Raw genomic sequence first — 15,198 nt, forward strand, 5'->3', positions numbered from 1 at the left:
GGGAGGGAGGGTGGAGGGAGGAGCGGGGGAGGGGCTGGGGCGGGGGCCCAGCGGCCAGGGAGGCGGGGTCTCTCCCAGCTCCGCTCCGGGCGAGTCACTCACGCTCCCCCCAAGCCGCTCTGAGCCTCGGACGCCACTCCTGAAAGGATTTACCTCCCTGGCTTGTGGGGAGTTTTTTATTTGCTTACAGGTCTCCTGCAAGTCAGCTTGAAGAAGTCTGAAGAGGACGCGGGCCCTGAGACGAATTTCCCTGAGGCATGTTGTTTCCAACCGTCATGTGGGAGTGATCGGCCTGTTTGCCTGTCCACTCGCTCACCAGTTTCTACAAATCACGGTGCTGTTTGTGTAAACATCTCAAATCCATTGATCTGTCTGACTTCCGAGGCTTCGTAGAAATATCTCTTCACCGTTTAGTCAAATACATATTGACGAAAGATTATTTCGTTTTTTACTCTGGGAAAACGCAGTCAGAACAATAACTCTACGTGCATTTGTTTTCTATAAATACATATATAGACAGAGAGACAGAGACACAGAAAGAGGAGGGTGAGGCCCTGCTTCTGAGGACAGGTGTGAAGACCCCCAACCCCGGGGCCCTGCAGGGGTGGGCTCCAGATGTGGCCAGGCCCACCCCTGCCCCAGAGAACATTCTAGAAGATCCTTCCCAGAGCTGGAGCTGTTACCACTTGTCTAACATCAGCCGAAATGTTTTATAGTTTAAAGACGCGCCGAAGTCGTATAACCACAGTAAAGGAGTTTTGAGAAACCCTTCGGGAATTATACCTCTCGGTGATTGCTGTGGGATTTCTTCCAGTGTTTTCCCCGTACGTACGTTCTGAATCTTCTGTGAGCTAACCGTGGGGGTACTTTTACTTGCCACTGGTCTCACCCAGGCCGTGCTGTGGGCAGTTCTCTCTGTGCTTTGGGGTTGGGTGCAGGGCACCCAGGGTCAGACAAGGGGGCTTGGCCCCTCGCACAAGGCTGTTACCTGCTCACGTGGTCTCTCCAGGTCTGAGCTGTTTTAGCTGCAGAGGCCGCAGCACTAATGTTCTCGCAGGTTTTGGAGATGAAATCGGAATTTGTTGTGTGAAACACTGAGCCGTGACTCCCCAGAGCAGGGGCCCAGCTGCCGAGCGGTTCTGTACTCATCTTGTCTGTGAAATGGGGAGAAACAGGGACAGTCATGCTTGGGTCTCTGGCCGATTGTGGGACGGGAGGGTCCATTCGTGGACACCGCTGGGCAGTGAGGATGCGGGTGTGAGGGGGGCACAGGGACACCCACACTTCCCAGCCGGCAGCGCCGGGCGAGATAGTCCCGAGGGGTGGGCCGGCCTCGGCAGGGTCAACATCCCCATAGCCCCCAGGCCCAGGCCAGGCCTCAGACCCACCCCTGCAGGGCTCCCGGGAGCCAGGCAGACAGCACAGCTGCCCTACGGGGCCGTCGGCCAGGGTGCAAGGGAGGAAGTTAGGGTGCCTGGCTCTGCAGCACCCCCTCTGCTTGTGGAGAAGAGACAGGATGGGCAGCCAGGGACCCCTTTCTCTTCCTCTCCCTCCCACCGCGGGCCTTGCTGGCCCCTCCCCGGGGGCGGGGGCGTCACTCATCCGATGTCCCAGATCGGCCTTCGGGGAGCTAGCCTTTCCCCACAGCACGGCAGGGACCATGAGGGCGCCTGCTTGGCGTGGAGCCCTGGAGCCCTCTGGGGGAAGGGCATGAGAGGGGAGGGGCCCCAGGGAGATACTTGGCCCGAGGCTGCAAGCCCCGCCCCCCACCCTGCCCCTCGCATGGTATCCAGCATCCGTGAGGGGTGAGAGGTGGGCCGAGGTCCTCGGGGACCAGGCTGGGAGGGTGTGGGTGTCTGGGGGGAGGGTGGGTAGCAGGGCTGCTGCAGGTTTGAATGGACCCCCAGGTGACACTGTCCAGGCAGCTGAGGTCTCCAGGTGGGAAGAGTCAAGGCCCTGAGAGGTGGGGGAGGACATGGGCTGGGGTTCCAGGAGGCTTGGGGGACAGGGCTGTCCCCAGGCCCCACGGGAAGGGTGGGGTGGTGATGGGGAGAAGCCCCCCCATCTCTGGGCCTCTCGCCCATGCTAGGGGACTGTTTCAGGGAAGCACGGGTCACCTGACCCCCGGGGTGTGGCCTGCAGTGTCCGGAGGCCCCGCAGGTCACTCCCTGGGCTTCGGCCTCCTAGGGGCTGGGGCTCCAGGCCCCTGGGCCCCTGACAGGAGCCCTCCAGGGGCGCCCCCGAACGGACTCCTGCACCTCCCAGGCCCCAGTGATACCAGGTGCCTCCAAAAGTAAGCGCAGGGAAAGGGGAAGTTATCCACCAGGACTGTCCTTGGGTTAAGAACCACAGCGTGGGTGGAAGCTGGGAAGAAAGCGGCGCCTCCGGAAACGCCTCGCCCCGTCCCAGGGAGCCGCGGGAGGGGCCTGCCGCCGGCAGCGCTGATGGGGCGGGGCCGAGCCCTCCCCCGTGCAGCCACAGCGTCCCCTCTGCCCTGCAGACGCCACAACCACCGCCAGGCAGGGCCTTCCTCCCTCTGAGCATATCCGTCTTTCCTCCTCACCCTCCCCCCTCCGCCCACCCTTTTCAGGCAGCAAGTGTGAGGCCCTAAGAGGGGAGGGGGGAGGGGGAGCCCTCCTGCAGCCCCTCCAGCCACAACCAGTGTCGGGTTGTGCCCGGACCCCCGGGGCACGTCTCCCCCCACTGCCCCCAGCCTGTGAGACCCTCTCCAGGGGCCTGTGGGGTTGCTGCCAGCCTGCCCCTGCCAGGGGCCAGGGCCCCTCAGACACAGGACGCACTCCAAGAAGGAAAGCAGGGCTACGGCCCAGGACCCTTATGGAGGGGGGATGAGGGGAGTGGCAGGGGCAAGGAGGTGAGAGCAGAGCTCACCCCCATCCCGCTCTGGTCTCCAGGCCAGGCGCCTGGATGGTGATGACCCCCGATGGGTAATTCCCCCCGATGGGTGATGCCCCCCGATGTGTGATGTCCCTCAGATAGGTGATGTTCCCGATGGGTGATGCCCCCCAGTGGGTGATGACCCCCGATGGGTGATGCCCCCAACGGGTGATGCCCCCCAGATAGGTCATGCTCCCATGGGTGATGCACCATCTGGTGTGGGCATGTGGGGAACATGGACATACCCTGAGGACAGTGCGGACGCCTGCCAGGCCCCAGGACCTTGGCCCCTGGCTCTTAGCACAAGTCCACCCCTGCAGAGCATGAGGGTGAGGGTGTGCCTTGCCGTGGGCAGTGTATCTCTTGTCATCTCCTCTCCACTTGCTCACAACACTGTGTCCACACAGTGAAGGTGGCCAGCGGGTGACCCCACGCTGCACCCCATGCCCCCAACCAGGTGGCAGCGCCCCAGGCAGCCCGCTGGTGCAATGTCCAGGACACACAGAGCCAACCGTTCCAGGCCTGGCACTGCGCCCAGGGTCCCCGGGGCTGTCGGGCGAGCTGGTCCTCCCTGGCCGGCTCTGGGCAGCTCCAGGGCCCCCGCCTGACCGCACGCCTCGTCCCCCTCTGACAGTCCTCCTGCTGGCCGTGCAGGCCCAGGGCCCAAGCGCAGCCCCCTCTGTTGGCCCCACGCTGCAAGGAGGCCTTCTGCTCTGAAGTGACTGTGTGAATGGCATCCCAGAGGGCCATCCTGTGGCGAGCATCCCCACGGCTGTGGTCGGCAGGCCGGATGGACGGCGCTGCCCTTCGGAGCAAAGTCCGCTTTGCTGAGCGCTGGTTCTGTGGCCTGAAACGGCACTTTCTGGGAAACACTGTACATTTATAATTGCAAACATGGATTTTCAGGGCACAAAGGGCTTTTCCCTGTGTTTCCTGGTTCAATGTTTCCTCCGACTCAGGGGTAGGTGGGCAGAGCTTACCCCTATTGTCCAGGTGGGGAAACCAAGGTGGGTTATCGTGCCCAGAGCCACACGGTGGGTGAGAGACCCATGGAGACAGACCCAGGCCGCTGCCCACGGCTGAGCCCTTGCCACTGAATGGACACCTCCTGGCCCCACCAGGGCCACTCGGACCCACGGCAGGGTGAGCCGTCCTCCACAGGCTCTGAAAACTCGGACTCCTCTTGATAGAACTTCCTAGACCAGAAGGGCCCAGAGGATGGGGTGACATGGTGGCCCCGAGGACAGGGCGACATGGGGAGTGTCCCAGGAACCTGGCTTCCCAAGCGATGGTGGTGGGTGTTTCTGGAACGTCCTGCTTCTTCCCGGCTGTGGGTGACAGAAAGCCGCCTTCACCTATAAACACCAAAGACCCAAACTCTCTTAGCATCTGTTGAACAAAACCCTTTTGATTTCTTTTTAATGCCTCAACTATTGAGTGAATTTTCTTTCCAACTTAGAGCATGATTCATCAAGGAAAATGTTTTCCATGGTTACACATGTGGTTTCCGTGGCAGGGTGACTGTGAGGACGTCGGAGCTGACGGGGGTGCCAGACTGGCCAGGCTCCTGTCCCTGCCCTCAGCGTGGACCAGCCTCTCCCTCCTGTCCCCTCTCCTGGCCAGCTTGACTGTCGGGTCCAGCCCCAGGCACCGAGCACAGGGTGGTCCTGTCTCCCAGCTCTGACTGCAAAATGAGTCAGCTGGATGGGAAGCAGCCAGTGGTCAGAGAAGGTGCTGGGGTCGGGGGGAGCCGGGATGCCTCCCCGAGGGGCCGAGAGGTGTGGACCGGTCACGACCAGGCTGGCCGCCCAGGTGGAAGCGCTGGCATGTGGGGCATCTGAGTCACAGTGACCTGCAGGCGGGACCCCACAGGTGGTGACTCATGTCCTAAGTGACAGGGAGCTTGCACCAGCTGGCAGCAGGAAGGGAAAGAACCACCAGAAAAAGAGGCCAGGATGGGAAAGGCAGTGCCCACAGACGTCCACGCGTGCTGGCCGCTCCAGGGGACAGGAGGGCTCCCGGGCTCTCGCCTGAGGAGTAGCTGGGGCGCACCCACCAGGGAGTGTGGTAGGTCCCCACCCCTCCGCATCCCAGCTGCCCCGAGAAACTCGACGAGTCTGTCTGGCCTGTGTCCCGGGGCCACGCGCTTTGGCCTGATTTACTCCGTCCTGTTGCTGAAGAGCTGAGAGTCATATTCCCTGGTCGGTTGGAATCAGACATAGAGGCTGTGGTTGTCGTTTGAAAGAAACACTGAAAAAGGAAGGAAAGGGGGGGAGGGGGAGGGGAAAGGGGGAGAGAGGAAGGGGTGGGGGAAGGACCCTCTGGACAGACCGTCTGTGATGGACGCCGTGCGGGGGCCGTCCCAGTGTCCGGGGTGGTGGAGCTGTGGCCACTGCCCGTCTAATAACTGGTGAAACGTGAGGCCCGAGGGTCACCCCCCAGGTCCCACTGTGACAGCGTAGGAGCAGCGGGGCCCACACCCCGTCCAAGGCTGGCCAGGCCCCCGGAACTCTTTGTTTCACCAAGTTCCTAGGGACCTCAGCAGGGAACGCATCGTGTCTTTAGGGAGGTGCCCCCCCAAGCTTTGTAAAGAGAAGGCATTTCTTTGCCCTGAGTGGGCTGGGGAGGGATGGGCACAGGGCCCCTGGAGGACAGGCCGAGACACGATGACCCGGCTGCGGGCCTGGAGGGGTTAATGTTTCCCCAGCTACCTCATGCTGGCCTCTGGTTCTGTGGAAAAAGCAGAACATCTGGCAGTAGAATGTCTTTAATGGCGTCTGAGGCTGTGGGAGAAGCTTGGCCTTCCTCGGAAACAGAAGATTTAGATGAAATTGGGGAGCCCGGGGGAGGGGCTTCTCAGGAAGCGACAGCCCCGGGCGCCCACCGCAGCCCCCCCAGCAGGGCCCCTGCTGTCACAGCATTCCTGCAAACGAAAGTCAAGTCCTGCTCTGCTGAACTTTGGGTCAGGGGGCCCCGGGGGCAGGGGCCCCAGGGGCACGGGTCCCAGGGGCACGGGTCCCAGGGGCAGGGACCCCAGGGCCAGGGGTCCCAGGGGCAGGGGCCCCAGGGGCACGGCCAGCCCTGTCCTGGCCCCTCTGAGGTGCAGTGAGGCTCCAAAAGGGCGAGGGTCTTGTGTGGGACCCCTGGTCTGGGGGCTGCAGGCCCTGCCTACCCCCCGTCAGACTCCCTGCACCCACTTCTCCCAGCCTCAGGGTGGGACTCCCTCTCTTACAGCGAGGGCTGGGACTCCCACCCACAGGGCTGCCCTTGGCAGTGGGCTGGGGGCCAGGCAGTCCCTGCAGGGCCTCTTCCCCTCCCCGCTGCTTCCTCGAGGGGAGGGGTACTGGGGCCCGATGTGAACACTGGTGTCTGGCTGCGGGGCCAGGCTGGTCCCTGATGACGTGAGCTAACCCCACACTAGTGGGCACAGGACTAAGGGTCCTGGCCATGGGCCTGTGACCCTACATCCCAAGTCACACAGCGGGTGAGGGCAGAAGGAGAGGGTGGGCCTTGCCCCGCCACTGACAGCCCCCAGACGGCTGGACCCCAGAGAAAGAGGGAATGCTCCGCCCAAGTGGCCAGGTGCAGGGTGACCTCAGTCCCGGGTCACTGAGGGCCCAGCCCGGCAAGCCCCGACCCTGGCTTCCTCCCCTGAGACCCAGGACCACAGTATCTGCGGGGGCCACTGAGGCCCTCTGACCCCCGGCCTGACTGTACCAAGGCTCTGCGAAGCTGCTGGCATCCGGCCAGTGTACCCTGAGACCCAGGACCCCAGGAGAGCAGGGGCGGTCAGACCGGGAGAGGGCCAGCTCTGTCCCTTGCTGGTCGAGTGACCTCGGGCAAGGCACTCCAGCTCCGAAAACTGTCCCGAGAAACCCCGACATGCTCAGCGTTGGCAGCTGGAGGAGGGTAATGACAACAGCGTTGAGGGCATGAGGCTGAGGGTGCCATGGACACGGGTCCAGGTGGACCCGCCCTCCTGAGCACAATTCCACATTTGGCTTCCACTTGCCCCACGTTTGCTTCACATCGTGAGAGGCGTGGAGTGCTCGGGGAGAACATCTGAGTTCTCAGAAACACGCCGAGGCTGCTGGGCCTTGAGCCACCCGCCCCTGCCCCTGGGATCCCTGCCCCTGGGACCCGTGCCCCTGGGACCCCTGGCCCTGGGGCCCCTGCCCCTGGGACCCCAGAGTGTGTGTGAGAACAGACACCGATGTTCCAGGGAAAAGGGCCTCCAGGGGCCTGCAGTTTAAAATCATTCTAAAGAGGCACCGTTAAAGCCTTCCCTCGCCACTGCGTGCCCGTGGGCCTGGGCCAGGCGGGGGAGACGTGGTCCAGCCTGTCCTGGGCCACAGGGCGGGCAGGGTCTGGGGCCCCACCGTCGGGGAGCCCCAGAGGGAAGCCCCTCCCAAAGGTGAGGGAAGGGAAGGCCCCCAGCCCCGGCCTCAGAGCCCCCAGCCAGGAGGCGGAGACCCCGGGCTTCGGCACTGGGACCGAGGGGTTTCTGTGGGCCCAGGGCTGGGCCAGTGTCCTCCCCACGCGCAGAGCCAGGCGCGCAGGGGGGCCGCTGGCCCAGAGCAGCGGCGCTTTGTCTGTGGGCCCCTAACCCCGCCAGGCCCAGGCCCTGTCCCAGGGCCCCCGCCTCTGCTCCACCCAGAGGGGTCAGCCCAGCCCCCTCCCTCCAGCCAAACCCGGCACATCCCAGGACGGGAAATGACTGCAGAAACAGTAGGTGGTCGCTTGGGATGTGTGAGTGCGCAGGGCCTGGGGCGCCCTCTGGTGCCCGTCGGGGCCTCATGCAGGACAGTCCGGCTCAGGAGGGACAGCCCTGCAGGAAGCATGTTGCCTGGTCTACCCAGGCCCCGGAGATCTGGAAGCAGGTCGAGGGTTCCTCTGGGGACAGGGGACTTGTGTGGCTGACCCCTGACCGTCCCCTGGTCCCAGTCCTGCCAGAGAGGCAGCACGGCCGGGTTGGCCCGGCCCCCAGAGGCCCACCCAGGCCTCAGGCAGTGGGGCCTTCTGACGCCACCCACTACCGGGGTTTTCACTGGCCTCACATGAGTGCACGTGTCCTCAGAGTCATGTCATGGTTGCCCCAGGGGAGCCCTTCTCTCCCTTTCCCACCTGGGATCTGAGGAGCTCAGAGACACCTCCGGGCCAAGGTGGGTGCCCTGGGGGCCAATCCCCCGTCTCCTCCCCTGGGCTCCCAGCCTCGGGGGTCAGGTCAGCAGATGGAGCCAGACCGGCCCCTCTGGCCCCAGGAGGCCTGAAGGGCAGTGACCCCGGGCTTCTCGTGGGGCAGCCCGCCCACCCCACCAAGAGGAGGCGCGGAAGAGGGCGGGAGAGCGGCTGTGAGGGCTGGGGGGACCTGCCCCACCCCCAGGGCCAGCCACACACGTCACAGCGCAGACCCCGGCCTCTGAGCTCGCCCGTCTGCACAGGGGCCCTGGGACTCGGCACCACCGCGTCACCTCTCTCTTCAGACAAGGAGCTTGGGCACAGAGGCCTCGGGACTACCCCCAGACACCAGAGCCGGGCTCACGCGCCCACGGGGGGAGGAGAGGGCCCAGCAGCCAGGATCGGCAGGGGTGAGGGACCCCCTCAGGAGCGTCTCATGTTTTCCTCACATGCTCTGGGCGGGTCTCGTGAAGTCTGTGCTGGAGCGTCTTGTGGTTTCACTTTATTCTACTCTGTCCTATTTTACTGCTGCAAGTGGGGTCATCCCTTCCACATGCCCTAGAAGTTTCTGTATGCTGATTTCACAACGTGACACTTGATGAAACTACCCTGAGTTCTTCTCGGTTTTACAGATGCGGTTCCAGTTGTTTGCCGAGCCTCCTTCCCCAGGTCTTGTGTCTCTGTGGCTTTTCCTCTCGGTGGCATTGGTCACCTGCACATGCTATGTCGTGGACATGGTAGCTGTAGCAGGCCTGATGGTGTCCGGCTCAGACCCCTTCATGGGCCAGCACAGCGTCCCCAGCGCTGGAGGCTCACGCTTGCACCTGCTTTGGAGAGCTGCCCTGACCGACGGACGTGGCCTCCATGCATGCCTGGGAGGCGAGGCCCACGTGTGGGGCAGCTGCAGCCACCACGGGGGTCACAAAGGCTGATGCTCTCATTTCCAAGGGACATTCAGACCCCAGAGCTCTGTGGGACCAGGGTCAGGCTTCACTGTGTATTTCTGGTAATCAAGGGCCTGCTTCTACTTAACCAAGTATCATAATTAACATCAGGAAATGAACACTGACTGGATAACACTGTCTAATCCACAGAACATATTCAAACGTCATCAATTGTCCCAATAATATCCTTTATAGCAATATATATATATATATATATATATATATATATATACACGTCCGGCCCAGGATTGCTCAGGGTCACGTCTTATACTTGGTTTTCATGCCTCAACCTATTTCTCGCCTTTCCTGACTTGACAGTTTTGAGGAGTACAGGCCACTTAGTTTGTAAAATGCATCTCAGTTTGGGTTTGTCCAATGTTTCCCCCGATCAGATTCAAGTCATGCAGGAATTCCACACCCTTGTTCCTGAGCCCTCCTTAGGGTGTGGAGTCAGGAGTTTCCTGAGGCCCAGTTTGTCCCACCACTGGGAGCGTCGCGGTTGTTCAGCCCCCAGCAAACATGACGTCTACCAAGTTTTCCGCTGAGAGGTTACCATCTTCTGGGGATACTCTTGGGGACTATGTTGAGTTTCCTCTTTCTCATTAAACTTTAACCCACGAGTTTTAACATTATTCGGTGATCCTTGGCGAAAACAGTTACTAACCTGACTTCCGTTGCGGTGATTTTGTAATTTCCTCATCCCTTCTATAGTTAAGGAAGAGCTTTCCCCCTTACCCCTTGAGTTTTTCATGTGTTTATTTCTGTGGGCACTTGTGGATTCTCATCTTATTCTGTAGCTTGCGGCCTGTACCTGTCATGACTGTTCATTTATATGCTCACGTGGGTGCACGGCTGGCCAGAGGGGCCGGTGTGGAGCCAGCTCCTGTCCTTCTCCGAGCACCAGGCTCCCGCTTACCCTCTCTCTGCCCCACCCAAGACCAGCCATGTCTCCAAGGAGCCCCGATTCCTTCTGAAACCAGCAGAGATGGTTTTTAGAAACCAAGGCCTGGACGGACGTGTGTCCTGCTCGCTCAGGTGCCCGCGCCTGGCCAGGGCCAGCAGCCATGTCCCCAGGTCACCAGCGATGCCACCCGGGTGTCCTTCTACCTCGGCCCGATGGCGGCAGCTCCTTCACTGGGGGTGGGGGGCGGTAGGGGCCTGGTGTGAGCCCATCAGGGCTTTTGGCTGTAAACTCTGCTCCATTCTTTCTTGCTTGATTACATTTCCTAGGGTTGCTATAATGAGTTACACGAACGGGGCAGCTCAAAGCCGTAGAGATGTATTTTCTCACAGTCTGGAGGCTGCGCACCCTCTGGGGCTCCGGGGGAGGGGCCTCCGGCCTCACCGTCTCCTGGGGGCCGTGGCTGCAGCTCACTGACCGCAACTCCATCTCCACCCGCCTGTCTTCTCTGTATCTCTGTGTCTAAATTTCCCGCTTCTTACGAGGGCCACCAGGGCCAGCATGACTCATCTTGACTGCGTCTGCAAAGACCCTGCTTCCAAACGAGGCCAAGTTCTCAGGTTCTGGGACGAGGACGGGGCTGCGTCTTCTGGGGACACAGTTCAAACCACGACACCTGGTGTAGGTTCTCCTATCCTTGTATGTTTTAATTTTCTGTGCTGTTTCATTTTCAGTGTCACTTGGAAACAGCACATGGCTGGAATCTGTGTATTTACCCAATAAGAGAGTTTCTATCTCTTAGAGAATTAATGGATTAATACATTTCATAAGTGTCGTGAGTTAATGCATTTCACCTGCCTTCCTTCTGCGTCACTGTGATGCGTCTGAAGGAGTTTCTTCCATCTTACAGCATAATTTAAAACAACTGTGTTTTTCTTTTTTTGCCTTTCCTACCTTTTATTAGATTGAGCAAATTTAGTTTCTTTTCTTCCTTTGCTCAGCCAGTTTGTAATTTACACATTCTAGTTCTTTCTTTTAATGTTGACTTTTAAAATGTCTAACATGCATATACTTAACTTTGTATTTTCTAAGATTCTGAACTTATTTTGTGTCTTTACTTCCTTGCAACAAGAGAAGAATCTAGTGTGTTTTAACTTACACTAGAGCCCCCGTCCAGACTTTCCACATTATTTTGTTAAGACCTTTGGCTCCACATGGAATTTTTAAATATTATTTACAGTTTACAAATGAGCATTACTCTTATTATTAGTTTTGTTTTTATTTATAGTCATTTTTTCTCATCCACCAACATTTGCTTCATAACCTCCTGTTCTTGGTTCATGGATATAATTCCCCCATTTATCTTTCTGAGGATTTAAACGATTCTGTGGTCATTATTCTGCTCTTTGCCGGGTGACAAAGGGCAGCAGAACACGCCCCGGAACAAGCCCTCTGGCATAAGGATTATTTTGGGTCAAAGGCCCTTAAATAGCAGCGGGTACCAGATGGGCCTGCTGATCCCCCCCCCCTTTCTCTGAAGGCAGGAGGGGAAGCCGTGGGAAAGACACCCTCCTGGCACCAGGAGGAAAGAAGCCTTCGTACCACCAGCGACAGGGAGTTGGGCCGAGAGGACTCTCAGTGAGAAGACTCGTGAAAGTGTCTCTCACCCCCCTTCACCTCCCGGACAGTTAGTTATTCCCCATGATGGTCTTTCTCTACCAGGTAGGAAGGTGTTTCGGTTCTGCTGTGCCTTTGGGTCTTCCTCTCCTTATGCGGCTCCTGTGACCCGTAAAACTTGTCTTAAATCAATCTACTGTTGGTCTGTCTCAATCAATCAGTCTCCGGGCCCAGCCGGGCACCCTCAGCGGGAGGTAACAGACCGACTGCTTTCAGGGCCGGACCCCCCTCAGACTCCGCAGTGTTAGCCTGGGAGCAGCTCCCAGTGGCCCCATCCTGTCCCCTGTCTCCTGCAGGTGATGTGGCCCCAGCAGGTGTCCAAGGGCTTAGCTGACGTGGCCACTGCTGTTCAGTGTGACCTGCTCTAGGCCAGGAGGGAGGCGAGAAGGGAGGCCACCCCTGGCCTCTGCCTCCGTGTGGTCCAGGCTGCAGCTGGGTGAGGACGGTCACTTCCGGGCCTGCAAGTCCACACTCGTGGGGCTTGTGTCTGTATTTCTTCCAGATGTGGCTTATTCTCCTCTTGGAAAGTGAGGGAGACGCCTTCTGGGACATTATTTCACACAGACTCACGTCTTCCCATCCACAGAGCCGGCTCGGGGCTTGAGAATAGAAAGTTCTCAAAGCAAGTCTGTGACAAGTTGAATTATCCTAATGAAGCTGCTCACAGGGCTGCAGGGAAGCCCACCCTGTCACCCCCAGGTGGCCAGGCCTCCCAACCACCATGCTAGATAAAAGTACAATATATAAACTCTATTGCTTAGAACATTAAAGAAATGTAATTTTAAGAGCTATCCTATAAGTTAGCAGCAACATGCACAAGTACCCAGGGACATACACGACAAAATGAAAGATGCAAATAAAGGAAATTTTAAATATGACTGAGATATTAAAGAAGACCTAAAAGAGAGAAGAACTCAATATGCCCAGGGAGACTCAAAATCCTAAAGCCGTTTGAAGAGTCAAGGTGATTCTAACCAAAATCCCGTCATGACTCTTAAATGTAGGAGGAAAACAAGAACATCAGATGCCCCTAAAGGAGAATAAAACCAGGGCCTCTGGCCTCCAGAATCAAGGATTGCAGTGAATCTGTGCTTGTGCACACAGTCTGGTACCTGGAAGCAAATGCGAGTGAAAACCGAGATGCTTCGCCAAGGAGAGCCCCCTCTTGGCAAGGGTAGGACCAGTTCCAGAAGGATGAGCCCTTACATGTCAGAACCAAATGGAAAACTTTGGGGAGAAAATGTCAGGAGATATTGACACGACCCCTGGGGAAGAAAGGAATTTGTCAAACAAGACTCAGAATTCACAGGCCACGAAGGAGAGATTGATAAATCTGACTCATTGAGATAAGCATCAAAAGACACTGAAACTTTCCAGAACAAGCCGCAGCCTGGGGGTATAATTGTAGTACACACGACCAACGAACGGTTGATCCCCACACGTGTGAAGAGCTCTTAAAATGCAGCGAGAACGACTAAGGGGCCAACGGGAAGATGGCGAGAACCAGGAACAGGTATCCCATGAAGACGAAACATGACTGGGGTTTCGAACGCAGGGAAGGGGCTCAGCCATACTAGGAATCGGGGGAGTGCAATTAAAACCACAAGTACTTGCACCCCCAGAGAAGACTACAGAAGTGTCCCCCTCCTGAGGACCCCCGCCCGCTTCCGGTGGGAGCAGAGTCTGACGCAGCCACCTGGGGAGGTGACTTGGCAGGATCTGGCCAACTGCATTGCGTCTGTGCCTGGAGGGTCCCCCAGCGGGGGTGCAGCGCCCTGGCAGCAGGTGTACCCCGGCGGGGCCTCCCTCAGGCCTCAGCCAAGCCCCTGCTGCCTCTGGCCGTGAGTGTCTTCCTTCACTGTGTGTGGGCGCCGTCCAAATACGTGTGTTTCCCATGAAATGCAAACCCCTGTGCCAGGAGACCCCAGAAGAATGTTTACACCAGCGATCTCTATAACAGTCAAAAACAAACAGAACTGCAGACAACCCCGATTCCCCCTGCAATGAGCAGACATGTGTGACCAGACGCTGTTTGGTCCTAAAACGGTCTGGGCTACAGCCTCAGCGGCTGCACCCAAAGCTGCGTGGAAAACGCTTGTCACGGAAAACGCTTGTCGTGGAAAACGCATTCGGTATGATTCCACTTATCGGCCTTAAAAACAGTACAGAACTAAACAATGCAGTGTGTAGGGAGGAGATAAAATGTAAGGGGCAATAAAATGGGCAAAGTCCAGGTGTGGTTTCCAGGGGGCAGAGGAGGGGATCTGGGAGGAGGGCCCCCGCCTTCAGAGGACACATAGGAAGCAAATACGTGTTTATTGACCTTTTAATATTTACCCATCTATTTATTATTATTATTTTTCTCTGTTTCCTTCTGTGGATTTGAGGTTTCATCTGCTGTCGTTTCCGACAGAGCATCAGTGCCACTCCTCTGCCTGTGCCTCTATTATCAAGTATCGTACAGTCATGGGTTAAAGGCCCAACGGTACAATTTTATAGATATTGTTTTCTGCAATTGTTTCTTAAGTCAGCTAGGGGATAAAAGAAGTGTGTAATTATACTGTCTCTGTAATTAAGTAAATACTTACTTTACTGGTGCTCTTGGTTTGCGGGCATGTGCGGACTTGAATTACTGTCTGGGGTCGTGTGCTTTTAGCTCAAAGAAATTCCTGTAGTGTTGCTTGTGTGGCAGGTCTACTAGCAACAAACCTTCTCAGTTTTGTTTACCTGCAAGAATCTTTATTTTATCTTCATTTCTGCGTGATAGTTTTGCTGGATATAAGACTCTTGGTTGAGAGATTTTTACTTTCAGTATTTTGAACGTGTCACCTGTTGTGTCCTGCCAGCTCACCGTTTCTGGTGAGAAGTCAGCTGTCGCTGTGATTGCGGCTCCCTGTGCAGGGCAAGTCACTCTTCTCTCACTGCTTTCAAACTTTCTCTTTGTCTTTGGGCTTCCTGCCCACTTCCAGCCTCTGCAGAACATTGACTCCTGCATCTGGACAGCCTCCTCTTTCCTAGAATCTGCTTATATTGTCATCTTGTAACACTCTAGCCCCCCTCTGGGGATTGAGGGCCCTGTCCTGCGGGGTGGCACCAGGGACAAAGCCTCTGCTCGAAGAATCAGGTTTCTGGCCCCTGGACATAGCCCATCCCTCCCTTCCCTCAAGCTAGTTTTACAATTAAAACATTTTCTTAAAACAATTGAAGCCCCAAATACTGGACTTCGGTATTTTGACTGTGATGTGTCTATATGTGCATCTCTGTGTTTCTCCTCTAGGGACCGTGAAGCTTCCTGGATACGGAGATTATTGCTTTTCATCAAATTTGAGAAGTTTTCAGCCATTATTCCTTTGGATATTTTTTCTGCTCTCTCTCCTCTCCTTCTGGCTGACATTCCCTGGCTGCCCAGAACCTGGGGACACAGGCATTGCCACCAGAGCGGCTTCTCCACGCCCCACAGCTGGGCGGCTGTACCCTGACCTTGAAGGCCAGGGCCTCTGCTGTCTCTGAGTTTCCACAGGTTTTGTGGAATAAATGCTTCTTTTAGTGGCTCCTTTGCTAATTCTGACCAATGTGCTGGGTGTTTCTTTGGGGGAGAGGTTC

The sequence above is a fragment of the Monodon monoceros genome, unplaced genomic scaffold (genome assembly GCF_005190385.1).
Source record: "Monodon monoceros isolate NGI ecotype Baffin Bay Population unplaced genomic scaffold, NGI_Narwhal_1 Super_Scaffold_11, whole genome shotgun sequence".
NCBI classification, from domain to species: domain Eukaryota; kingdom Metazoa; phylum Chordata; class Mammalia; order Artiodactyla; family Monodontidae; genus Monodon; species Monodon monoceros.